The 25,000-nt window shown below is 47.3% G+C and overlaps 1 long non-coding RNA gene across 1 annotated transcript; it reads right to left on the bottom strand.

Annotated features, from left to right (window-relative positions):
* Positions 1–15,682: 15,682 nt before the first annotated feature.
* On the bottom strand, positions 15,683–24,633 carry LOC103097841 (uncharacterized). Its single transcript, XR_008913073.1, has 2 exons — positions 23,899–24,633; positions 15,683–16,349 (listed from the first exon to the last, which is right to left on the bottom strand). It is a non-coding gene; the product is annotated as an uncharacterized LOC103097841 (long non-coding RNA).
* Between the last annotated feature and the right edge of the window lie 367 nt (positions 24,634–25,000).

The following is a 25,000-nucleotide window of genomic DNA, read 5'->3' as shown; positions in this document are numbered from 1 at the left end:
CATGCAGAGGATCAGTGATGCTCTAGGCAGAAGCCCAAGAAACATAAGTTCCCTACTGCCAAGGATTACATCTAAATTAGGTAAACAATACAATTGGGACACAAACAGAATGAAATATTTACTATCTCTGGCAAGTCCAAAGAATCCTTCCCCTAGAGTAGGAGAGCCTAGCAGCAATAGCGTCACCAGAGGTCATTTTCATTTTATTATTTAAAAAGAATATAAAAATGCACATTATTGTGATTCTCTCTGGAATGAACTAATATGACTTTAATGCACTACACTATGGCACATGATATTTTTCAAAAAGGATTGGAGTCTTAATCTCTGGAATTTAAACACTCTAAAACATTAAAACTAAAAATTGAATTAAAAAAATACATCATTCATTTCCTTGGTCCCCCTTCCAGTTTACTGAATGCCCTCATGAAGGACTCCTGTATTTAAAAGAAGTTATTTCCCAGTTTTAACTAGCTGAAATAAAGCAGAAGGCTCAGGAATATGCAAAAAGTAGCCCCAACCCCAATGGCTAGGACAACAAAGGGGGAATAGGCTGCTCAGCTGAGTGAGATGCCCCTCACACCCTCATTCAGGCCGAAGTGAATTTAAATATACAAGCCTAAGAAGCTCCATGATCTGCGTAACCAGGCCTCTTAGAAGCAGCAAATTAAAAAGGAAGCTTTGTAAAAACAAATTTGAAAGGGGAGACTTTCATGAACATTTTTTACATTTCTTAAATTTCCCCCTAAATTTGGGGCAAATTCTCTAATGTTTCTAACCCTTCGTTTCCTCATTGATAAAATGGAGGTAATGAAGTCTACCCCTCAGGATTGCTCTGTACTCGTATAATGGGGAAGCAGCCAGTCAGCTCAGCTCAGTTCTTCTGATCCCAGGCAGGATGCCTGAGTGTGTTTTAACACACTTCTTCTAAGAGACTCATGGAAGTGTCTTAGAGAGACTTGGGAGTAGGTGCAGCCATTCTGCAGCTGGTTCCTTCACCTTCACTGTGGGGTGAATGGCAAGCTCTTTGGCTGACTAGAGCTGTAGAACCCAAACTGGAGGCCCTTTCAAAAGTCGCCTTAGTTGCCTTAGCCCTTCCTCTTGTTGCTGTCTACCCTTGGTTGGATTCCTTTCCTGTCAATACAGTGAGAGGCAGTGCTGTGACACATGAGGTCTTGGGCCCATTTCCCTTGGAGCTGACATCTGGCCCCACGAATCCAGTTAAATCCAGTGAAAAGGATGTTGGTAAATATTTCACAATATTTCTCTCCAAGAAAAAAGCAGGGAAGGAACACTTTTAGATTTAATCTAACAGATACACTGTGGTACAATTGAACGTAATGGACTTCACCATTAGTGGCAATGCAATGACCCAGGACAATTCTGAAGGGCTTATGAGAAAAAACACTATCCACACCCAGAGGAAGAACTGTGGGAGTAGAAACACAGAAGAAAAACAACTGCTTGATCACATGAGTCACTGGGGATATGGTTGGGGAGGTAGACTCTAAATGATCATCCTAGTGCAAACATCAACAACATGGAAATAGGTTCTGAACAGGGACACACGTAAAACCCAGTGGAATTGTGCGTCAGCTACCGGAAGGGGTGGGGGAGAGGAGGGAGGGAAAGAATATGATTCTTGTAAACAAGGAATAATGTTCTAAATTGACTAATTAAATAAATTTTTCAAAAAAATTTTAATCTACATGATGAACATTTCCTCCATCACCTTTTTAAGTCTAGAAAGTCAACAAAGCAAGAAATCAGGCCCAGATTTGCAGCATTTGCCAATTTCTGATGAATCACATTGAAGATGTCAACATTAGCTCTTGAGGGCCAAAGACTTCAAAAGATTCCTCAGTTTGTTCTCTTTTGTTTTAGGTGAAGCATTTAATCTGGAGGCCACAATCTTCTGGCATACATTTATGATTTGAGCCAACAATGAAAATGTCTCAAAGGGCCTCCTTTCCCCTGAAGTCTGCTGGTCCTGGACTCAGAGAGCCCCTTCCTCTTCCAGGGCTCTAAAGACAGCAGGTGCTGTTCTGCCATTGGTTTTGCAAATCCAGAAGTTAGAAGGACAGATTTACACTCAAGATGAATCATTGTTTTGGCATGTTATTCAACAATCAGCCATCTCCAACTTCCCTGACTCTCTCACTCCCAGGCTCTGACTCATTACTAAATCTTGTTTCTTCTGCCTATCTTGGCCAATTCCCCTTTCTCCATTGACATGGGTGCCATCCCAATTCAGGTGCTCATTACCCTTGGCCTGTCACTAAATTCATAAATGATCACCTGGCCTCCCAGTACTTCTCTTTAATTGCTGGTTAAATTCTTCTAAAGCACGTGGGTCTAACCAGGTCTCTCCTCTGTTCGAATACTGTCAGGGACTTTTTGTTGCTTCCAGGGGAAAAAAAACAAACTCCTGCTTCTGACAAGCCAAAGGACAGAGCCAAGGATAAACTCGTTTGATCTGGCTTCCTACTATGGTTCCTGCCTATCTATCCATCCTTAATTCACTTCTTTTTATACATTCTAGGTTTAAGCAGCTTGGTGTTGCAGTGGATAGAGTGCTGAGCATGGAGTCAGGAAGACTCATTTCCCTGAATTTAAATCTGGCCTCAGACACTAGATATATGATTCTACGCAAGTCATTTCATCTTGTTGCCTCCATTTTCTCATCTGTAAAATGAGCTGGGGAAGGAGAATGGCAAACGACTCCAGTGGGGTCACAAAGGGTTAGATATGACTGAAAAATGACTGACCCCAAACAACCTTTCCAAGCCAAATTGCTTGAACCAGACCTGCCATCTCTTATCTTGGTCCATTCACACATATCATTCTGTGTCTGGGGTGAGCTTCCTTCTGTGGAAAGGAAAACTGAATCAAGCTTTTGGCCTTTCTGCCACTGAGGTGGAACCGACAGCAGTTGGAATGTTGGAGTGAAGATATTGACAATGATGACAGTTGGTGGGGGGAGAAGTGATGGGGGAGAGTGACAGTTACTCTTGAGGTCTCTCTTTCCTGGCTCTTGGACTGGAAGAAGTGCTCTCTCCTGGTCTCTGGATAGAAGTACCTCTATTCTGGGATATTTTCCAACTGTGTGCTCTATCTGGATTCCTGTGATCATGTCATCTAACAAAAGGATTTAAGGGGAGTGGTTTGAACTATAAGGCTGGCCTTTAGGGGCCCTAGCCCGAAGAAAAGACAGGCCCAACCAGCTTTGAAGGTCAGAACCTTTTCTTCCTCTTGCTGTCTACTGCTAAGATTTTGAATTTAAGAAAGCTAGCATAGATTAGCATAGACAGGAATAAAAGAAACCCTCCACCAGCCTTCGAAGCCTGGCTGATTTCAAAAGCTGAGACTGGAAAATCTGGGAATCTGGGGAAAAGTATAGGGAACACCTCTTCCCTCTATCCTGATATCTTCCCGATCCAAACTTGTTATTAAATTTATCTTTATTTAAATAACCCCCAGTCAGATAAGGGGAGAACTATCATTTCAGGGGGACATAGAAGGAGTAGACCCTAAGGACAGCCATTCAACCATAAAAGGTCCTTATTGGACCCCTGCAGGGTGACCTTGATAGGGGGAGGCTTATTCCTCAAGGGGATTCATGCTTACCTGCCCTGGGGTATCTTCAACATCAATCAGTAGAGAAGATATCCTCTCAGGCTATCATAGTTGGCCCATTTCTCAGGAACCCCATTTTTCACAGATAGACTCTCATCAGGGGGGTATCTCTCTCCTTTTACCTCACCAGCATCCATATTCCCTCTATCCCTTCAACTCCTTCTTTCCCTGTTACAAAACCTTGCTTATCCCCTGTACCTCTTCAATCCTCAACAATTCCTTCAATTATTACACTTCTCATATTTACCAGCAGCCCAGCCTTCCCTAACCACCCTGCTCCTTGGCCCTCTGCCTAAAAGCTTTCCCTTCCTTCCCAAATAGTCCTAGAACAATGTTTCCTGGATCTCCCCATCCACCTCCATCACTTCTGACCTAGTATCATTCTCATCTGTGAGTGTGTTCTAGCCTCGATTCCCCACCGATAGAATGGGAGCTCCCTGAGGACCAGGGCAAAGGTGTTTTATTTCTCTCTTACCAGCACCTAGCATATGACTTGCCCAGAAGAGGAAAGGGACAGGGGCTGGACTTGTGACTTCACTAGAATGGGGAATTCCCACTTGGGGAAGTGCAGATCACTACTTCTCGGACTCCTATTCTTTAGAGAACTGCTTAGAGCTCACAGAGGTTTGGCAACCTGCCCATAATCACGCAGAGGTCGGACATGAATACATGTCCTCCTGGCTTCAAAACCAAATCTCTACCCACTATGCCATGTTACAGAACAAGAGCTTTTCACAAATATCTACAGGATTTGAATTTGACTTTAATCAGTGGATGGTAAGCAGTGGAGAGAGCCCTGAGCTTAGAGTCAGGAAGATTTGAACTCAAGTCAGACAGATTCTATCTGGCTCCTTCTAAGAGTCTGGGGAGGGGGGACTCACAATTGGGATGGAGTTAAGTGGAGGGATAATGGAAGATGAGCTAGCAAAGGGAAAGAAGGAATAGGAAATTGGGAGAGCTGAGGAAAGAAGAGAAGATTGTAAATAGCCATCATGGAGCTGGAAATGGAGACTCGAGAAATTAAAGGACTGCCAGGCAGCAGAGAGAGCCTTGTTGAGCTCAGAGTACATGAATTTGTAGGAATTACAGGAAGTATTGAAAAACAAAGAGCAAGATCCTACTTTTACGGTGGCATCTTTGCTGTGAACTTGCCAAGACAGAAAGTGTGCCAGCCAGTTAGCAAGGGTTTACTAAATGTAAGGACATGCCAAAAAAGGGCAAAACCATGACCCTTGCCTTCTAGGAGCTCACAGTCAAACAGGGGAGACAACATGCAAGCACCTTTGTACATATGAAATACATACAGGCTAAAGAGGAATTTCTAGGGGTGGAGAAAAGGAGGGATAGTGGTGGTGGAGGGCTGGGCAGGGGACCTGACAAAAGCCTCTAAAAGAAGGTGGGAGCTGAGCGAATTGAAAGGAATGATGTATCTCGTTCAAGTCTTATTTTTGTCACTTAATCCTGGTTACCAAGCAGTACAGGATATTTCTAGAGGTTTGGTTTTATGCCAGAACAAACATGTACTCTGATATTTTTGTTTAAACCTGTATATAAACACCTACCTGTGAGGAATTTTTTTTTTAAACAAATGAAGAAACGGATTCAGGTTAAAGATTTCTGAGAGTCACACGGCTAGGAAATGGAAGAATCAGGGGGAGTATTCTTTCCATTGCAACACCAATTTTTTAAAGCCTCACCTTCTTTCTTAATATCAATTTTAAGAGAAAAAAAAAAGAGCGGCAAGGGCTAGGTAATTGAAATTAAATGACCCGTCTAAGGTCACACAGCTGGGAAGTGTCTGAGGCCAGATTTGAATCCGGGTTCTCCTGACTCCAAGCCTGGCACTCTACTCTTGCTGCCCCTATGTGCTATGTATCTTTAATAATCTTCTTTCTCAGAAACTTTCCCCCAACATGCAAAAGAATCTTGGCAATTTTTTGTGAAACCCTAATAGAATTGCTTAGTCAGCTAAATGAAGATGATGGACTATGCAATACCTGTCTCAAATTAAAATAGATGAGTGGACAGGAAGGATGCTTTCTTTCCACTGTCTTCCTCAATAATACACGACCACACAAAGAAGTTGAAACTAAAAGGATGTCCCTCAGTTGGGAACTGGCTTAACAAACTGTGGCAAATGATGGTGATGGAATACTAAGACATGATGAGCAGGCTGGCTTCAGAAAGAACTGTAAAACCTGTGTGAGCTGATGCAAAGTGAAATCAGCAGAACCAGGAGAGGTTGGACACAGTAACAGCAACAGTGTCCTCCGATCAACTGTGACAGACGTAGCTCCTCTGGGCAGGCCAATGATCCGGAGCAATTCTGGGGCTCTGATGACCAAGAATATCATCTGCCCACCTCCAGAGGAAGACCTGTGGGAGTTGGGTCGCAGATGGCAGCATGCACTGATTTACTTGGGGTTTTGGTTTTATGTGAGGTTGTCTGTGAGGCCAACGTTTTCCCAAAGCAGCACTTCAGCTGACTTTTCTGCTTTGCCACTATTATGTCGGAAGGGACATATTTCATGCAGAAAAGAGTTTGCAAGTTTGTTTCAATGATGGTTTGGCTCAACCAGCTTTCTCAAAAGCTCAACAACTGACTGCTTTACCTTTGGAAATCCGTCCCAGCAAAGAGAAAACACTGGACTAGTTAAACAAAGAAACACCCGAAGTGGGAAGTTATAAAGGGCTAAAATAAAATCGGGCTTTATTCTACTGTTCTCTTGGGCCTGTGACCTCGCGAAGATGCTGTCTGTGGAGGGCTGAGAAGGGTCTTTTCAAACAGAAACATAACACAAGGTTGGAGAAGTGCTAGCAAAACGTAAAAAAAAAGATTCGTAAGTTTCCTTTGTAAAGTCGTTGTTCCACAAAAACGGCAGAGAACCGCCGGAGGGGCTGCATGTATCAAGCCCGATTTCCAAAAAGCAGGGAAGCAAAGAACCGGGCACAAGGGCCTGGTTTGAAATGGAATGTTCACCGCTGGCCACCCATTGCCCTGAGGCTCCCCCACAAAACCCATGGAGACTTTCTCAGATTCCAGGGGAGCCCAAAGCACCTGGGGGCATTTCTTTGGGAGTCGACGGAAGGGCCTTGGCAGCCCGCTAGTGGGCAGCTGCGCTCCGCTCTGCTGTCGCTGCGGCCATCGCGGGGTCTTGATTCCTGGGGTCCAAGGCAGCTCCCTCCTTCCTCTCTTGGGGCTTGGACGAGCGAAGAGTTCTAAGTCGAAGACCCTCTGGCCTAGGCCACACAGTGATCCCTCCGCCACTTGATGCCTGCCCCGTGAAGCATTTCCAGTATGTGCGCGAGCCTATTAAGTCCGCTAGAGATTCGCGCGACGCCGGCCCTCGCCCCGCTCTGGGCTGCGCCTCGAGTTTCTGGCCGATGTTCCTTCACGGTCACGGTTTCCACAGTGTCATTCGGGGCGCGCGAGGACGGGGGCCTTTTGACCAAAGACATTCCGGGGCCCGCTGCTGTTGGGGAGCCCGCCGCACAGCATTTACTGGGCCCAGCAAGGTCCTTCTTTGGGAGAAAAGTGCCACATTGCTGGCTTCCCGGGACGGCGGAAGGAGAAATGGTTGCGGCTTGCTCGTTGCGTTTCTCACTCTCACTTCTAAGGCAAGAAGTCCCTTCCTTCCTCCCGCGGCTTTCGCCCAAAGGCTCAGCATTTAAGGAGAAGAGGACTCCCGGCGACTCCTTTTCGGAAGACCCTTCCTGAGCTTGGCACTTCTGGCAAGGCATTCACTCGCCCTGTCCTCCCAACTGGAGTCCAGCGCTTCCCAGAATGGATCCCCAAAGCAGGTCCTGCCCGGCCCCCAGCGGGCCAGCCAGGGAGCTCGAGAACCCTGCGGGGAAGTTTCGGGCTCAAACACTCTCTGGTGCTTCCACGTCTGCTCAGCCCAGTTCCGGTGCTTCAGTCTCCGGCGGCCAGGAGCTTTCCCTGGGTCCCCGGGTCCCTGGGTCTCTGGCAAGCGCAGGTGCCCAAGTTTTCTCTGAGCCGGGATGGGCAGAGGCCCTGCTGTAGCTAAGCCAGGGATGCCAGGCTGGCCCCAGGGGCCTGCACATTTGTGCCCTCCGCTTAAATGCACCCCTAAAAGGGGCTCTTGGAGGGATTCGAGGGCAGATTCAGTAGAAGTGTGAGAAACTGCCAAAGGTTGTGTGTTTTCTCTTTGACTCAGCTGGTTCTCTCCTTCCTTCCCTCCTTCCTTTTCCCCCTCCATCCCCACTCCCCCCCCCCCATCTCTCTGTCTTTGTCTCTCTCTGTCTCTGTCTCTGTCTCTGTCTCTGTCTCTGTCTCTCTCTTCTCCTCCTTCCTCCCTCCCTCCCTCGGTAGGAGCGCCTCATTTTCAGGCAGAGGAGGGCTGGGAGGGAGGTTGGGGGCGCGACCCCCCCCCCCCCCACTGAGGTCTACTTTTCCCCGGAGGTACGTAAGCGGGACCCAGAACCCCTGTCCCCCTTCGTCCGGACACTGGGGTGCTCTCAGGTCTACATGCCCGCGGGGGGACCCCCGCCCACCCCGGCCCTCTCCTCGCGCGCCCTGCCACTGACCTGTGCATAAGGACGCCCCGCACTGAGTCCAACTGGTCCAGGGTGCGGGGGGCGGCTTTGGGGATGACGTCGGCCCTCTTCACTTGGAACATGCTGCCGGGAGGGCGAAGGAGGCCCTGCCCGGCCCGACCTAGGGGCGTCTGGCTTGCTGCCTCGCGCGCCTTCCCTTCCTGCAGTCTGCCCCCTCGCAGGAGACCCCAGCTTTGCGCCGCGGCAGGATTTGGGGCGCTCGGGGCTTCCTCCCTCTCCCGCACTACCCACTGTACTGCCCAGCTCCCAGCCACCCTCAGAGGCGGCAGGCAGCGCAGTGGGGCCACAGCAGAGGCCACCCCCGCTACTCCACTGGTCTCCGTCGCTTTCGGTCTATCCAGGGCGCTGCAAGTCCTCTGCGCCAAGGGGCATGCCCAGCGCCTGGCAGCCTCGGGCTGCGGGCGGTGCGCGGCCCTTTTCTGCCGCCTAGTGCAAGGGCCAGCTCCTAACAGCGTCTCTCTGCCAAAGAGGGGGAGGCTGTCTGCCCCTGGCTGCAGAGCCGGCTGTTGCGCTGTGCCCTCGAAGGTGCCCCTCACCTGAGAATTCCGGGATTGAGAGGGCAGGGGGGAGATGGGGTGGATTCCCTGCAGTGACCCTGGAGGAATTCTTTCCCCTGTGTTCAGAGGCACACACTGAAAGGCCATTTTTCTGGGCGTTAAGAGAAAGTAAAAAAGAATTCTCAAGGGAGAGGATGGGCGAGAGCCTTCCCAAGAGCCCTTGCTGTCTGATGGTACAAGACCTGTTTCCTTTAAAACTCAGCTTAAAAAGCAGATGAGGCCAGCTCTTCCTGCCTCCTCTGGAACCTTGTCTTTACTTTGAGTAGAGAAACCTGAAGAGAAACCAGAGAATCGACAGAATCTGCAGCAGCAAGGCAGCTGAACACACTAGGCGATGTTGGATAACTTGGGCTCGCCTGGGAGAACCGACTCCAAAGTAGTGATGAGATTGTCCTGACGCTTAAAACTTCAAACCTACAAAAGGAAGACCAGGGATAAATGCCCTGAATGGATTTATTTGGAAAGGTGGGGTATGGAGAGTTCTGGGAGTAACACCTCTCACGGGAGAGCTTGCTGAGCCCTTTTGGGGGCTGCTTATGTGCTGTTGGTGTCTACCTGCCACCCCGCTCTCACCTGTGGCTCCAAGAAGCTCTAGCATGCACCATGGCCACATCCTCCTAAAACCATGTCAGCAGATGACTGACAGGTCTCAAACCCATTCATGAGTCAGAGGGCCATCCATCCCATGCATGGGAAGACTTCCCCCTGAAGAATAAGAACAATTTGGTCCAATGTCCATGAAGGTGGCTGAAGCAGGGGATTGGAGCACTTGGGGAGACATTGAAAACCCCAAGGTCCTCCACTGCATCCCAAACCATTCCCAGTCATCCCCACTTTTGCCTTGCCATTGGACTTGGCTGACTCTGGAAGACAGGGTAAGACTGATGACTTTGTGCACCTCTCCCTCACTTCAGTTCATCGGAAGTCAAGACATCATCACCTCACATCTCTTTGAAAATGAAGGATCACGGTCCACCAATACTTTAGAAAGTCAGTGTGGTACAGTGGAAAATACATCGACTCTTAAGTCAGAGGATCCGAGGTCAAATTTTGTTACCTATGTATTAGTTAACCCCTCTGGTTGTTCAGTCCTGTCCAGTTGTGTCCAACTCTTCCTGAGACCATCTAGGGCTTTCTTGGCAAGGACACTGGAACGCTTTGCCTTTTCTTTCTCCAGCTCCTTTTACAGATGAGGAAGTGAGGCAAACAGGATTATGTGATTTGCCCAGGGTCACATAGCTGGTAAGTGTTTGAGGCTGGATTTAAATGCATGAAGATAAATGTTCTTGATTCCAAGCCCAGTGCTCTATCCATTAAGCCTCCTAGCTGATTCCTCTCCTGAAAACGGGGAGGAGGGAGAAGGTTTGGGTGAGCTAGTCTCCAAGGTCCTTTTCAGCTCAAAAGCTATGATCTTAAGATCTTTTCAATCAATGAAAAAAGTTACAGTGAATTAAAAAGAATATCCTTCTGCCTTCCATTCCTCAGACCCATTCGCTCTCTTGAGACAGGCACTGCATGTGACTGGGCCCAGACCCCTGCATCTATAGAACATGAGTACAACACATTGAGAAAAGCCTGGCTGGTCTTTGGAGCCTTGGGGCCTGACTTTGGGCGCAGCTTGGCTCAATCTTGGCACTCTGTTCTTGATTTTCCTTTGTTTCCCTCTTCTGACCAGATGCTACTTCCCCTACTTCTGGCTTGCATGGTCCATATCCCTCATCCTGGGCTCTCTTTTTTTGGATGAACACTTCTGACCCTTGCTGTGCAGGAAGTTTCTGGCCACCAACTTCTATTTTTCCCCAGACAGGAAGGCTATAACTTACACTATGGGCAGAACCAGAACTAGCAATTTCAGCACCCAGGGAAAGCCGCAGAAAACTGACCCTTCTTCCCCCCATCAACCTGTGCTTCAAGATGTGAAAATATGTAAGTAATGAAGACAATTGATGTCAAATAGGAGGAATGGTTAGCTGCTATGGAAGCTTGGATGTCAGGACTTTAGGATTGAAATTGGCCTTGGAATTCCCATGAGATGTGGAGCCCCATGCTCTTCTCTGCAAAAGAGATGGCAAGGACGTTCTCTCCAAAGTAGCACTGGGGAGGGAAGGCATGGACCAGGAGTATTCATCCTTGAGGCAGCTAAGTGGCACAGTGGATAGCATATTGGATGCGAGGTTAGAAAGACATGAGTTCAAATTCTGCTCAAGGCACTGGCTGTGTGATTTCTCTGTGCCTTGGTTTAATAATAGCATTTTCCTCTCAGGACTGTTGTAAGGATCAAATGACAGAATATTTGTAAGGTGAATTGAAAATATGAATGTGCTATATGAATGTTAGTCATTATTCTTGATGAGAGGAAGTTTGGCTGTTGGCAAAGGGAAGGAAAAAGAGAGGTTGGTTTATGTGGAAAGGAAAGATGAAAGAGGAGAAACTCTGTGGAAGGGATGAGGAAGGAAGTGAAGGAAGGCAGAGAGAAGGGAGGCTGTAGTCTGCTCTTCTTCTAGTGTCCTACCACCAAGAGAAAAGAGCTTTTTCTAGCTCCTTTACCAAAGTTAGACTGGTGAGAGAGTCCTTGAAGGAGAAAATTCTGTCCAGAATGACATCTCCCATGGAAATTCCAGGTTCCCCACTTCTTTCTGTTCTGCTAAAGGAGACCAGAGTTAAATCTGTGCTTCTCTAAATTTTCGTGTCTGTCAGTAGGACCCCAGAATCCCTGCCTTAACCATATCTCTGATCAGGGAATTCTCTCATGTCAGATCCCAGAATGAACAATATGCCCTACAGTTAATATAGCTACCGAATAGAAAAATGTCCTTCATGCTATAGGAAGAGGATTATTAAACCTGGTAGAATTAATCTTCAAATATCTCTGTCAACAGTAGCCTTTTCAAGAATTAAAAAAAATGAAATCTTTGTCATTTTGCTATAAATCTAGTAAAAATGGTAAGCCCTAGCTCTGTTTTCTTAGTGTTTTCCCTTGGCATGTACAGTGAGAGACTAGAACAACACCAGTAGTGCATTTTGAAATTTTAATTAGTGGTAGAATGTGCATAATCTTTATTTTTAAATAAAATTAATTTTTCCATAAACACAACCCAATGTTTCTCCCTCCCAGTGGGAAAAAATTCAAGCCAACCTTATAACAAATTGTATAGTCAAGCATAATTAATTCCAGTGGGAGTTTTAAAGAACTTTATATTTAATCCTGGAGGCATAATAGGAAGTCACTGGAGTCTACTGGAGTGAGGTGACATGGTCAGATTTATACTTTAGGGAGGTTGTTTTGGCAGTTAAGTGGAAAATGGACAAGAATGGGGAGAGAATTTGAGACCGAGAGACCAATCACAAGGCTATTCCAAGAAGATGGGTATAAGGTGATCAAACCTGAACCAGAGTGGTGACACTGTGAGGGAAGAGATGGGGATATATATTAGAGAGATTGCGAAGTTAAAGATGACAAAACTTGGAAACAGATTGGCTGTATGGGATGAGTGTGAGTGAAGAGTTGAAGAGGACTGAGATTGTAAACTTGGGTGACTGGGGGGGTGGGGTAAAATTGATGGTGCCATTGAGGTAATAGGGAAGTTCAGAAGAGGGGAGAGATTAAAATTTTTTTAACCTATTTTTAAAAGATATTTTATTTTGCCAGTTACATGTAATAGCAATTTTTGATATATGTTATAAGATCCAAATTATCTCCCTCCCTCCATTCCTTTCCACATCTCAGAGATGGTAAGCAATTTGGTTTGGATTACACATGTATTATCATGCAAAAGATACTTCCATCTGGGACCCTGTGGCAAGGGAATACTATAAAACCAAAACTCCCAAGTAAAAAACACAAATAAACAAAAGTGAAAAATAGTCTGCTTTCATCTGCATTCTAACCCCCACAGTTCTTTCTCTGGTGGTGGAGAGCATACTTTGTCATAAGTCCTTCAGAATTGTCCTGGATCATTGGACTATCACAGTTGATCATTCCACAATGTTGCTGTTATTGTGTACTATGTTCTCTTGGTTCTGCTCATTTCATTCTGTATCAGTTCATGTAGGTCTTTCCAGCTCTTCTTGAAATCATCCTGTCCATCATTTCCACATACATACATTCACGCAATAACATTCCTTCACTATCATATGCCACAATTTGTTCAGCTATTCCTCAATTGAGGGACATCCAAGAGGGGAGAGTTTTGGGGTAGATATAACGAGTTCTATTTTGGATGTGTTGAATTTGATATGTCTAAGGGACATCCACTTTGAGACAGCCAAGATGCAGTTGGTGATGTGAAACTGGAGGTTAGGGCTCAATAAAGAGATCTGTTACATGAATACAGACATGAATCAAACCCATGGGAGCTGATGTAATTACATCAAGGGAGGCATTATGACCTCAGGAGAAGAGAAGAGGGCCAAGAACAGACTTTTAAAAGGCATCTACAGTTCATGAGCATAACCTAGGAGGACAACCAGGAGAGAACAGTCAGGAAAGCCTAGAGAAGATGCAGGATCAGGACAGGCAGGTGCTCAACCAGGGTCAGAGTTTCTAGAGAGATCAAGAAGGAGGAAGGTGGAGGAGATTCGATTTGGCAATTAGGAGTTGATTGGCAATTTGGAGAGGACAAAGTTCAGTTGAATGATGAAGTCAGAAGCTCTACTGCAGAGAGTGAAGAAAATAGAGGGAAAAGATGTGAAGTCACTGATACTCCGTGACTCTCAGAGAGGTTAGTTATCAAAAGGCCATATAGAAGAGAAATCACATAGTAAATAGCTTTTTAAAGAGTAAGTTTACTTCTTATTTTAAGAAATTTAACTGTACTTATTTATTTAATAGACTTTATTTATAAGTGTCTCAATTCCTTCCTCCCCTCCCTCCTTGTCTTGTAGAAGGCATCAGCTAGGAGACGGATAAATGACATCTTTCATGCTTCCATTTTTTAGGTCATTCTCTGGAGGTGATATTTAAAATTTCTTCAAGTAGTAAATCTGTAGCTACATAGAATATTCTCTTGGTTCTACTCATTTCACTGTCCATTATCCCATGTAGTTGCTGCCTAATCAAAAAAATAGCCTGCCATCATTTCTTATGGTGCAGTGAGTTTTTTTTTAAGGGTACGAGAGACATGAGCAGGTTGAAGGTTACAAGGAAACAGCCTACCGCAGGGAACCGGATAGGAAGAGATGAAAGATTAGTGAGATGGCGGGTGGTAATAGAGGGAGAAATCAGCTGAAGCAGACACTATAGATGGAGTCAGGAGTGGGATCAAAGGTTTAGAAGGGTTTGCCTTGGTAAGGAGAAGGGCCCCTTCTTTATGTGAGACAGAGATGAAGGCGATAGTAGAAGATATCAGAGTAAAATGAGCTGAGGCAGGAGTAGGGAGAGTTTTTGGTAAATTGACTCTTTTTTAGGGTAAGTATGTGGCAAAATCCTTAACTAAGGGAATGAGGGGGAGGAGCTGTGATGGAGGTTATGTCTGGTGGTAAAAGGGATAGAGGAGGAATGGATATCTTCCCCCTTAAAGCAGGGTCCAGGGGAGACAGCTGCTGTTTAGCTTGGCCAAGGGAGAGGAGAGGGGGAATGAGGAGTTCCCCCCTTCAGCCTCTCCTCATCTATGACCGCTCACCCCAAACTGCCTCTTGACTTCCCTCTACTACTAATATATTTCCTCAAAGAGAGAGAGAGTTACCATCCCCCTTAAGCTGGAACTCTTTCCCACTCACACTAGAGTCAGTTGGGGGAAAAATGACAACCTTATTCTAAACTAATTCAGTTGGGGAATAACACAAGGAAATGGCTGCGGGAAGGGTTTTTTGGTGAGGAAAGAGGGGAAAAGATCCCTATTCTAGCTGCCCTTACCTCTCTCCTCAAGTTGGGGAACCCAGGCCTTGGCGGCTTTGGGCCCCTGAGATTTAGGCTTGGATGGCCCTGGTCATGGTCCACGGGCTCAGTTCAGACCCCGGGCACCAGGACCTGTGAGATGATCTTGTCAGCTGTCTTCTCCAACTACCACGTCAGTTAGGAATTGGTGGGGGGAAGGATGTCCAAATCACCAGGAGAAGAGGTAAGTCTTTCCTCAGGAGCAAAGTCATGACCAGCCCTCTCCTTAGGCTGTCTCAGGATTGAGAGCTAACTGCCTCTCTCCCCAGAAACTCTTGCTCTCCCCAGATTCCAGAACATCTCCTGGGGCCCCTCCCCCACTGTGGCTGAGCCTCCATCAATTTCCCAGACTGTAACTCCAGTTGTAGGGTTTGAAACCTCTATCATAACGCTGCCATGGGAAGCTTGAGGAGGGATAAAAAGCTGTGGTGAGGAGGATAGTGAATGAGTTAGGGAAGTGTAAGAGGACTGCCTTACTTTAGTAAAGTGGATCCATTCAGCATGGCTTCCCGTTTCCTTGAGCTCCATTTAGTAGCACATGAGTAGAAATGAAGGTGGTGGACAGTGGGAGTAATCCAAGGATGAAGTTTGCCAAGAAGGCACGATGAACAGGGGACAAGGGACTCAAGTGTAGAGTTGAACTGGTTCACCAATTAGTCAAGATAGGGAAGGGAAGAATTAGTAGCCACGTCAGGGGGTGATGACTTGGGAAAGAATTAAAGGGTGGAGAGATTGGAGGTCACTGTGCAGTTGAACGACTATATCTTTCTCTCCTTATACGGATGAACACTGTCAAGATTCACCCCCTGGTGCCAGTCGAACTTTCCAGGCTTTTCATATACCATTTCTATTTACACATTCCGTGGTCTGGCCTAACTGGCCTTCTTGTTGTTCCTCACACATTGCATTCCAACATCTATTTCCTCATCTTTGTATGTGATGCCCCCAAGTACCGAGGAGGTACATCAATGGAAGCAAGAACAGAAGCATTTGTCATTAGTCTCGACCACTTGGACAGAAAGAAGAAATCTATGAATTTAGGAAAAAGATCTTTAATCTGATAGAGAATTTTTTCTTTTTGAAAAATGTTTTCCCTTTAATTCAAATGAAGACCCAACCTTTCCTCCTCTCACCTGCCCTATCCCATAATTGGGAGAGACCTCTGTGACAAACACGGATGATTGAGCAAAGCAAATTCCCACATTGGCCATGTCTGGCTGCACTGGAGTTGCAGGCAGGAAGACACAAAATGGGTCCTCATCTTCCCTTACCCTTTGGCACTGGGAGAGGCAACAGGAATGAGTTTGGACCAGTAAGTTGGGCCGTGTCTGTGCCCCAGAGAGAGGGGGAGAAAGCAAGGTGCTAGGGAACAGATGAATATATTGTCATTGGCCCTCCACAATCAGCTGGCTCCTCTACTATCTCCTCAGGTCTACTCTCAGGTCTGGTCTGCACTGGACTCTACGTTCTCTACTCGGGTCTATTAACTGCCGAAGACCTCTGGCTATTATTTAGCCCTCTGCTTGGGCAGTCTACAATGGACACCCAGCTGCGGCTCCATCAGACTCCCCTTCTCTTGAGAAGAGCCCCCTCCAGTTCTTCTTGGAAGTTTGTTCAAGGTCAAGAACAGCCCCAGGATCATTGGAAATATTGATTCGTGTCTGCCCAGACACCTTGGCTCGCCAAATCTCCATGGTAACCACCTAGGAAAGAGGGAATTGAGGTTATGTCCGGCTTTAGAAGAATTTCAGAGCACCCAGAAAAATGACTTGGGATTTAACAGATAGATTTTAGCATTCTTCTTCTTCCAGTTAACAAGTAATTATCCTCCTTGGTTTCCTCCTTTTATTGGGGCTCCCTCCCCACTCCCCATCATATAACAAATATAGATAAGCAAGCACTGTGAATTTCCTCACTAGTCATGTCCAAAAATGTATTTCTCATTCTGCCTTGTTGGTCTCTGCCTCACCTCTCTGTTAGGACGTGGGTGGCATGCTTCGTTTTCATTCTCCTTTGGTGGTTATCCAAGTCTAAATGAGAACTCTGATTAGACACCACTAGGTAGCTCAATAGAGACGGTCTAGGGCATGCAGTCAGGAAGACATGAGTTCAAATCCTGCCTCAGAAACTTGTCATGCAATGGATGCTGGGCAAGTCATTTGGCCTCTGTTGATCAGGATAGCACCCATCTCCCAGGGATTTTGCAAGGTCTGAATGAGAAACTATTGTGTGAAGCATTTCTCAAACCTTAGAGCACCGGCTAAGTGCTAGCTAGTATTATTCGAATACATGCCTTTCAAGGCAGTTTTTCTCTAGAACATTGCTGGCTCTGTATACATTGCTCCAGGACTGTCCACGCCGTCCTCTCCGGTAGTCCAGCTGTCTTCCATTCCATTGGGATGGCACAATCCCTTCAGCGGTGCCCCAGCAGAAGAGCACTCCCTCGGTTTCCAGTCCGGAGGAACTATGCGCAGAGCCACTGGCACATAGTGGGGCTTAGTGGGCCCTTCCCCTTCCTTTGATCTCTGTGGTCAGGGCGAGGCTACATTGAGAGCCCCCAGACCCAATGGGAAGCTCTGCAGACAGAGCAAGAAGCCCTTTTACTGAGGAGGACAAAAGGGGTCCGTGGGAAATCTGACAGCCAGCTCTGCTCTCTGAAATACGTTTAGCTGATGAGGCACAAGTGCTGTGAGTGACAGAAGGGGGGCAGAGAACTGGCCTGGGAGGCCGGGAGCCCCGTCCCTGACTGTGGGACCCAGGGCGGGCTCTTGAACTTCTCAGACTTCTAGACAGCTGTCTAGGGCTGCTCCGTCCCAGAGAGATTGCTGGCCTCCGCTTGTAGGGGCAGCTTTTTCTCCCCGGGAGTTTCCTTCTCCCGAAATAGAGCTGCTGTCCCTTCCTTATGTGGACGATGAAGCAAGAGCAGGCTGTAGGCGCGGAAGGCGTACATGCAAGGCTGGGCGGGAGGTGGCCCAGGGCTGGAGCGCCAGGCCTGGAAATGGGCAGACACGGGGCCCTTCCTAACTCTGTGACGCAGGAACGAGATCAGAAACAGAGAGCCGCGAGCAGGAAGCTGAAGGCGTCTCTGGGACCGCAGGCAAGATAGAGCTCTGTGGTGAGATGAGGACTCGGAAGGAGGGAAGCGGACAAAGTTCTGGCATTGGTCACGGTCTCTCTGACTTCTGGCGAAGGCACGTGCAGCTCAGACCTCGCGCTCTGGGGCAGCAGGGAAGAGAGAACTTGCTTCTTTCCAGACTACGAGAATGCGAGAAAAAGCCTTCAAATCTGCTGTGTTGAGGGGCAGCTGGGTGGCTCAGTGGATGGAGAACCAGCCCTAGAGACGGGAGGTCCTGGGTTCAAATCTGACCTCAGCCACTCCCCAGCAGGGTGACCCTGGGCCAGTCCCTTGACCCCCCTGGCCTAGTGACCGCTCTCCTGCCTTGGAGTCAATACAGAAGGTGAGGGTTTAAAAAAATCTGCTGTGTTGAACTGTTTGGGGAGGAGAAGGACCGAAGGACTGTTTGCCTGAGCTCTGAGAGACGTTTCAGAGATGCGCTCTGGTCGGATAGGCTGGGAGACATTGGGCTAAGCGGCTCTAGGGACTCGGAGACCTTCTTGACCAGTGAAGTTACTTTTGATAAGGGTTCTAGATTGGTTTAGTCAGGTCGCCTTTGGGGTTTTGGGTGAATCTTAAGCAGTTCGGAGTAGCCTGAAGAGGCAGAAGACGTGCCGGGAGGCAAATGTAGAAGAGCGGGTGGAGAAATGAGTCCCTTAGTTTGGGGCACCCTTCCTTTATGTGTTGTGATATGTCGTGAATAAACAGGGTTTCTGCACACCGTCCGTCTTCACGCAGTCATGTGCTGCCTCAGAGAGGAGAGCGGAGAGATGCGAACGGCGCCGCAGCATCCTCCTGATCATGATACTTCAGATTGCCTAGCTCCTGCCCTTCTGCCCTACAGGCGTTACTAAGGGTCACAGAAGCCTTTGGCACAGTCCTGCCCCGGCTCAGAATGGCTGAAGCTGGCCAGGAAACGAGATTTCAAGAAGGCTGTGCCCCCAGTCCAGGGCAGCGGCCCCACAAGGGGCTCCCGTGGATACGCTGTACTCTGGGCTGCTGAGGGCCAGCCACTCAGGATGGTCTCTGGGCAAACCTCTCGGGCGCCATCTCTCTTGGCGGTCGTTTCCTAATTCTTCTCTTCTCTGCTGTGAATTGATAGCGTTTGGCCGCTTCTGGTCCTCAGCAGTGCACGAATGAACGAGAAAGCATTGATGAAAGGCCTGTCATGCTGTTGTCCATCCTTCATTTCAGAGGGAACCGACGACATCACGGGGCCCTGTCTGGACGGGCCTGTGACTTGGACTTCGATGAGGCGGAGCTGCAGAGTCCTCAGCCTCAGCCAGTGGCGAGGCAAAAGTCAGGGTGGCTGGTGATGGCCAGGGATATGGCGGACGGCCACAGATGATTGTTGGTACACACTGTTCCCATCCACCCATCCTAGAGGTGGCGGAGAGCAGTCTGCTGTTCAATCTATATGTCGGAAAGAAGGAAGGAAGGTAATACAAAGAGAAAACAGCACTTATACACAATACTGCATTTACTAACAGAGAAGGGAGGAAGGAAAACCTGTCTGCTTTACCCTCTAATTAAGCTGAAATTAAAACCACTATTTAACGACCTTAACTAATGACATAAAATCCGACAGGCAAGTCCAACAGCTGTCTCACCCTCCGAGAGTCCTTTGATGGGATCCAGCTGAGTCTTCCGATGTCCAAAAGAGGGACGGATTTCCTCCAGTTTTCCTCTCTGTCCACCAGAGGGTATTGGGGAAACTCCTGCTCACTCTTGCTTGACGGTATTCAGAGGCTGCTTCCAAGCTGTCCAAGGGAGGCCAGGAGAGATCAGGTCTGCCCCCTTCAGGCTTCACTTCTCAGCTCCAGACAAACTGTCTCTTTAACAGGTTGCAACTTTTCTTGTCAGCCCCAGGAGAGTTCTGAGTCTTGAGGGCTTGTCAGTCAAACTCTTTGCACCCTGTCATTTCCCTCGCTGCATTGCTCTACTGGAAATAGTCACCCCCTAACTCGCTGGCAGCCCTGAGACCCATCAATTACCCTCAACCTGGGTTAGCCTGCCTGCTGGGAAGGTTTCACCCGAGGGTGGCTTCTGTGCATGCTATAATGGCTTTGTGGAGCCACAGAGGAGAGCTTGGTGGAAGGGGGACACCAAAAGCACATGAGTAGTCCTGAAAAGGGCATGGCAATTCCTCATGCCCGAGGGGACTGTTTTCCCTGAACACCCCATCCACCCCATCCATATCTGCTGGTTACTAGGTAAAGGGCCAAGGCCCTCAGGATGTAGTTTTTTTTTTTTTAATATATTTTATTTGATCATTTCCAAGCATTATTCGTTAAAGACATAGATCATTTTCTTTTCCTCCCCCCCACCCCCCATAGCCGACGCGTAAGTCCACTGGGCATTAGATGTTTTCTTGATTTGAACCCATTGCTTTGTTGATAGTATTTGCATTAGAGTGTTCATTTAGAGTCTGTCCTCTGTCATGTCCCCTCAACCTCTGTATTCAGGCAGTTGCTTTTCCTCGGTGTTTCCACTCCCACAGTTTGTCCTTTGCTTATGGATAGTGTTTTTTCTCCTAGATCCCTGCAGATTGTTCAGGGACATTACACCGCCACTAATGGAGAAGTCCATTACATTCGATTATACCACAGTGTGTTTGTCTCTGTGTACAATGTTCTCCTGGTTCTGCTCCTCTCGCTCTGCATCACTTCCTGGAGGTTGTTCCAGTCTCCATGGAATTCCTCCACTTTATTATTCCTTTGAGCACAATAGTATTCCATCACCAACAGATACCATAGTTTGTTCAGCCATTCCCCAATTGATGGGCATCCCCTCGTTTTCCAGTTTTTGGCCACCACAAAGAGCACAGCTATGAATATTCTTGTACAAGTCTTTCCTTATTATCTCTTTGGGATACAAACCCTGCAGTGCTGTGGCTGGACCAAAGGGCAGACAGTCTTTTAGTGCCCTTTGGGCATAGTTCCAAATTGCCCTCCAGAATGGTTGGATCAGTTCACAACTCCCCCAGCAATGCATTAATGTCCCTACTTTGCCACATCCCCTCCAGCATTCATTACTTTCCTTTGCTGTTATGTTAGCCAATCTTCTAGGTGTGAGGTGATACCTCAGAGTTGTTTTGATTTGCATCTCTGTGATTATAAGAGATGTAGAACACTTCTTCATGTGCTTGTTAATAGTTTTGATTTCTTTATCTGAAAATTGCCTATTCATGTCCCTAACCCTTTTATCAATTGGAGAATGGCTTGATTTTTTTGTGCAATTGATTTAGCTCTTTATAAATTTGAGTAATTAGACCTTTGTCAGAGGTTTTTGTTATGAAGATTATTTCCCAATCTGTTACTTCCCTTCTAATTTTTGTTGCATTGGTTTTGTTTGTACAAAACATTTTCAATTTGATGTAATCAAAATTATTTACTTTACATTTTGTGACTCTTTCTAAGTCTTGCTTGGTTTTAAAGTCTTTCCCTTCCCAAAGGTCTGACATGTACACTATTCTGTGTCCACCTAATTTGCTTATATTTTCCTTCTTGATATTCAGGTCATTCACCCATTCTGAGTTTTTCTTGGTGTAGGGTGTGAGGTATTGATCCAAACCTAGTCTCTCCCACACTGTCTTCCAATTTTCCCAGCAGTTTTTATCAAATAGTGGATTTTTGTCCTAAAAGCTGGGATCTTTGGGTTTGTCATAGACTGTCTTGCTGAGGTCATTTACCCCAAGTTGATTCCATTGATCCTCCTTTCTGTCTCTTAGCCAGTACTAAATTTTTTTGATGACCGCTGCTTTATAGTATAGTTTGAGATCTGGGACTGCAAGGCCACCTTCCTTCACACTTTTTTTTCATGATTTCCCTGAATATCCTTGATCCTTTGTTCTTCCAAATGAACTTTGTTATAGTTTTTTCTAATTCAGTAAAAAAGTTTTTTTGGTAGTTTGATGGGTATGGTTATATATAAATTCTTTAAAATACAGTCTCCAAAAGTTCTTCCAGTAACTGCTGTACTGTCAGTCTAGTAAAAGTTGAATCTAGTTGAGGCAGGGATGGCTACCCACCTGGGTAGGCCAAAGCTTGTCCTCACTCTGCTTTCTCACAGAGATCTGAGAAAAAGATCTTTCTTCTGTCTGTAAGCCTTTTTACTCCAGCCATTGTTAAACTGTCACCTCTCTTTCCCAAACTCGCCATCTGGCATTCCCAAAGTTTTCACAGGGAATTTGCCAGAGAGCTAGGAAAAGCTGCCTCCAGGAGACAAAGTGACAATTGAAAACTCCCACTCTTACAAGAACCTGAGAATTCCAGCAGGAGCTTTGGCTCCAAATGCTAAGCTGGGCCTAAGACAGCCTGACAGGATTCTCCTCCTGTCCCTCACTTAACAGAACCTATGCCAAATCCCAAATCTATTTTATTCCCAACAGCATGAAGGACAACAACCTACCTACCAACCATTGGTGAGGTCTAATTAAGAGCAACGACTATCTCTATAATGATTTCAATTATTTTTTCTTAGTTAAAAGAATTATTTTTGTAACTGAATTTGTGTGTTTTGAGAGTGCTTTGCTACATTGACTCTCAGGTATTTTATTTGTTTTGCAATTACACTGAACGGGGATTTCCCTTTATTTCTTCTATTTGAAGTTTTGTTATTAGTAGATAAAAATGCTGTGGATTTATTTTATATCTCAGTGCTTCACTGAATCAATTGTCTGTTAGTTTCTTTGCTAGTTCTCTTAGGTTTTCTGAGTAGACCCTTGTGTTATGAAATGAGGCTAATTTAATCTACCTTTGCCTGCATTTATACTGCCAGCTATACTTTCAAACATCCTATTTGTGGATAGATTTTTCATTTTAAAAATATTCTCACATATTTAAATTGATTCTTAGAATTATAAGAAGGCACGGGTAAGGAAACTGAGGTGAGTAAAAATTAAATATTCTTGTGTGATAGAGTAGTAGAAGTAGAAATTTAAATTTAGGAAATACCAGGGAAGCATCTTGGTGTAGGGGAAAGGAAAGGGGATTTCAAGTCATAAGATGAGTTGAAATTTTAACTCTTCAATTTACAGAAGAGCGGTGTGACCTTGGACGAGTCACTCTCCGCCTTTCTGGGTCTTATCTTCCTCATGTATAGAATGAGGAGTCAGGACTGGATGATTTTTAATGTCCCTTATAGCGACGATCCTAAATATATAATACCATATTCCGAGTACTAAATTGGGCAATGCTAAGAACAGGTAACTGAGCTGGAAAATCACTGCTCTTATATGAAGAGCCGCTGAGCTGGAGGGACAGTAAGGAAGACCTGCAGATAAGAAAGGGAGGAGCAGTATAATCTGTGGGCTGGTATTGGTAAGGTTGGTCCATAGCACTGCTGTGGTCAATTTCCTGGGCAGGAAAGGCCTCTCTAGGGGGCCCAGAGGAGGCCCACAATTTCCCCAGGTGGCATTTGTGTTCCTTTGTGCTGTGCCGGTCCTCGAGGAAGCCCTTCGGGGAACCCCTCGGGCTGGGACCCGAGAACATGAATTCGGTGGCGATACAACTGGGCCACAACGACCACGACCGTCACATCCCCTTCCTGCTGGCACAGGTGTAGACAGCTTACTTTAGTCGGGCAAGCATTACTATCTCAGAGGTCGGAACAAAGATTCAGAAAACTCTCGGCAGGCCGCGGTAGTAATGCGGGACTTTTTCTAGCACTCGCTATGTGCCCAGCGCCCTGCTAAGTCCTTTACCAGCTCGTTCGATGCTCACAGCAGCCTTGGGCTCTGGGTGCTCATTCACTTTCCGGAAAACCGAGGCCAGCACGGTGAAGCGACTTGCCCAGGATAACACAGCTGGCGCCTGAGGCTGGATTTGAACTCGGGTGTTCGTGACTCTTTGCTGGCACTCTCATGACGGTGCTACAGCGAATTTGGGAAAACCGAACCGCACTGCGAGCCCCCTTCAGTGTCCCACTGTAGCTTCGTTTGTCATTTCCTAGCCCCGGAATCCTTTCCCGTGGGGCACCCCGATCCGCTCCAAATAAGCCCACGCCACAACCTGTATTTCTGCTTAAAAATAACCCGCGTCTTTTCCCACGGCGTGGAGCGCTCCTCCCACCAACTCCGCGGAGCTAAGCCAAGTTCGAGCCAAGCCCCAAACTGCCCGGAAGTGCTCCTTCCTCACCTGGCCCCGCAGGGAGCGTGTGTGAAGGGCCTCGGCGTGCCTGGCCACGCGAGACAAAGCAGAGCCCGGTGCTGCCTGCGCTCGGGGTGCTCAGAGACCAAAGAGCCTCCGAGGGACTTAGTGGCCCGCACTAAAGCGTCGCAGCGCAGCGCAGCGCAGCGCCTCGGCCCCGGCTGAAGACGCGTCTGCGGGACTTCCTGCAAACAGAACGGGCTCGGCGGGTCGGAGAGCGTCTCGTCGCTGGGCGTAGACCCTTCCCGAGGACAAAGCGCGCCCTCTGGCGGGAGACAGCGAGCAGTCTCACTCGACTCCTTCCCCGGGAGGAAGGGACTGGGGCTGCTCCAGGCCGAGGCTCATTTTCTTGCCTTGCGCCGACCATTCTCAAAGAGGCCCGTGAGAGCCATTCCCGACCCCAGCCTTGGGTTTACCTCAAGTGCTCCCGCGCCCCTCCCCGCGATCGCCGGCCTTTCCTAAACGGGCAGATTTTCATACAGAATAGGCCTGGGACCCAGGCGGAGGGCCGGGCAAGCTGGAGGGCCGCGCCTGCAGCGTGGGAGCCCGGCCTCGGCGCTTCACCCCCTTTGCGACGGGAGCTGGAGAAGGAAATGGGAACCGCTCCGGTGCAAATAGAGTCACGAGTCCCACGGGACTGAGCAGCACAAAGGAGGATTGATAGTCTATTTGTAAGTTATGGTCTTAGAGATTTGCCTGGCGCGGAGGGGTAAAATGACTTTCCCAGAGTCCTACAGCTGCTGTGTGTGAGAGGAAAGATGTGAACCCAAGCCTTCTGGACTGCTCGGGAGAGGCGCGGTGGTATAGTGCAGAGAAGCCACAAAGAGCCACTCTGTGGCTGAGTGGATATCACGATAGATTTCAAGTTAAGGAGAAGCAGGTTCAAATCGTGCTCCCCCTTTCCCTGTCTGTCCCTCCCTCTCTGACTCTGACTCTCTGTCTCTCTATCTCCCTCCCTTTCCCTCTCTGTCTTTAACTGTCTCGCTGTTTCTGACTCCCTCTCCCCCTCCTTCCCCCCTCTGTCTGTCTGTCCTTCCAACTATCTCTATCCACCCATCCATCCATCCATCTATCTATCTATCTATCTATC

Source organism: Monodelphis domestica, chromosome 6, assembly GCF_027887165.1.
Source record: "Monodelphis domestica isolate mMonDom1 chromosome 6, mMonDom1.pri, whole genome shotgun sequence".
Taxonomy (NCBI): domain Eukaryota; kingdom Metazoa; phylum Chordata; class Mammalia; order Didelphimorphia; family Didelphidae; genus Monodelphis; species Monodelphis domestica.
The sequence above is the reverse complement of the archived record's forward strand: the minus strand, read 5'-3'. Positions and strand labels throughout refer to the sequence as shown.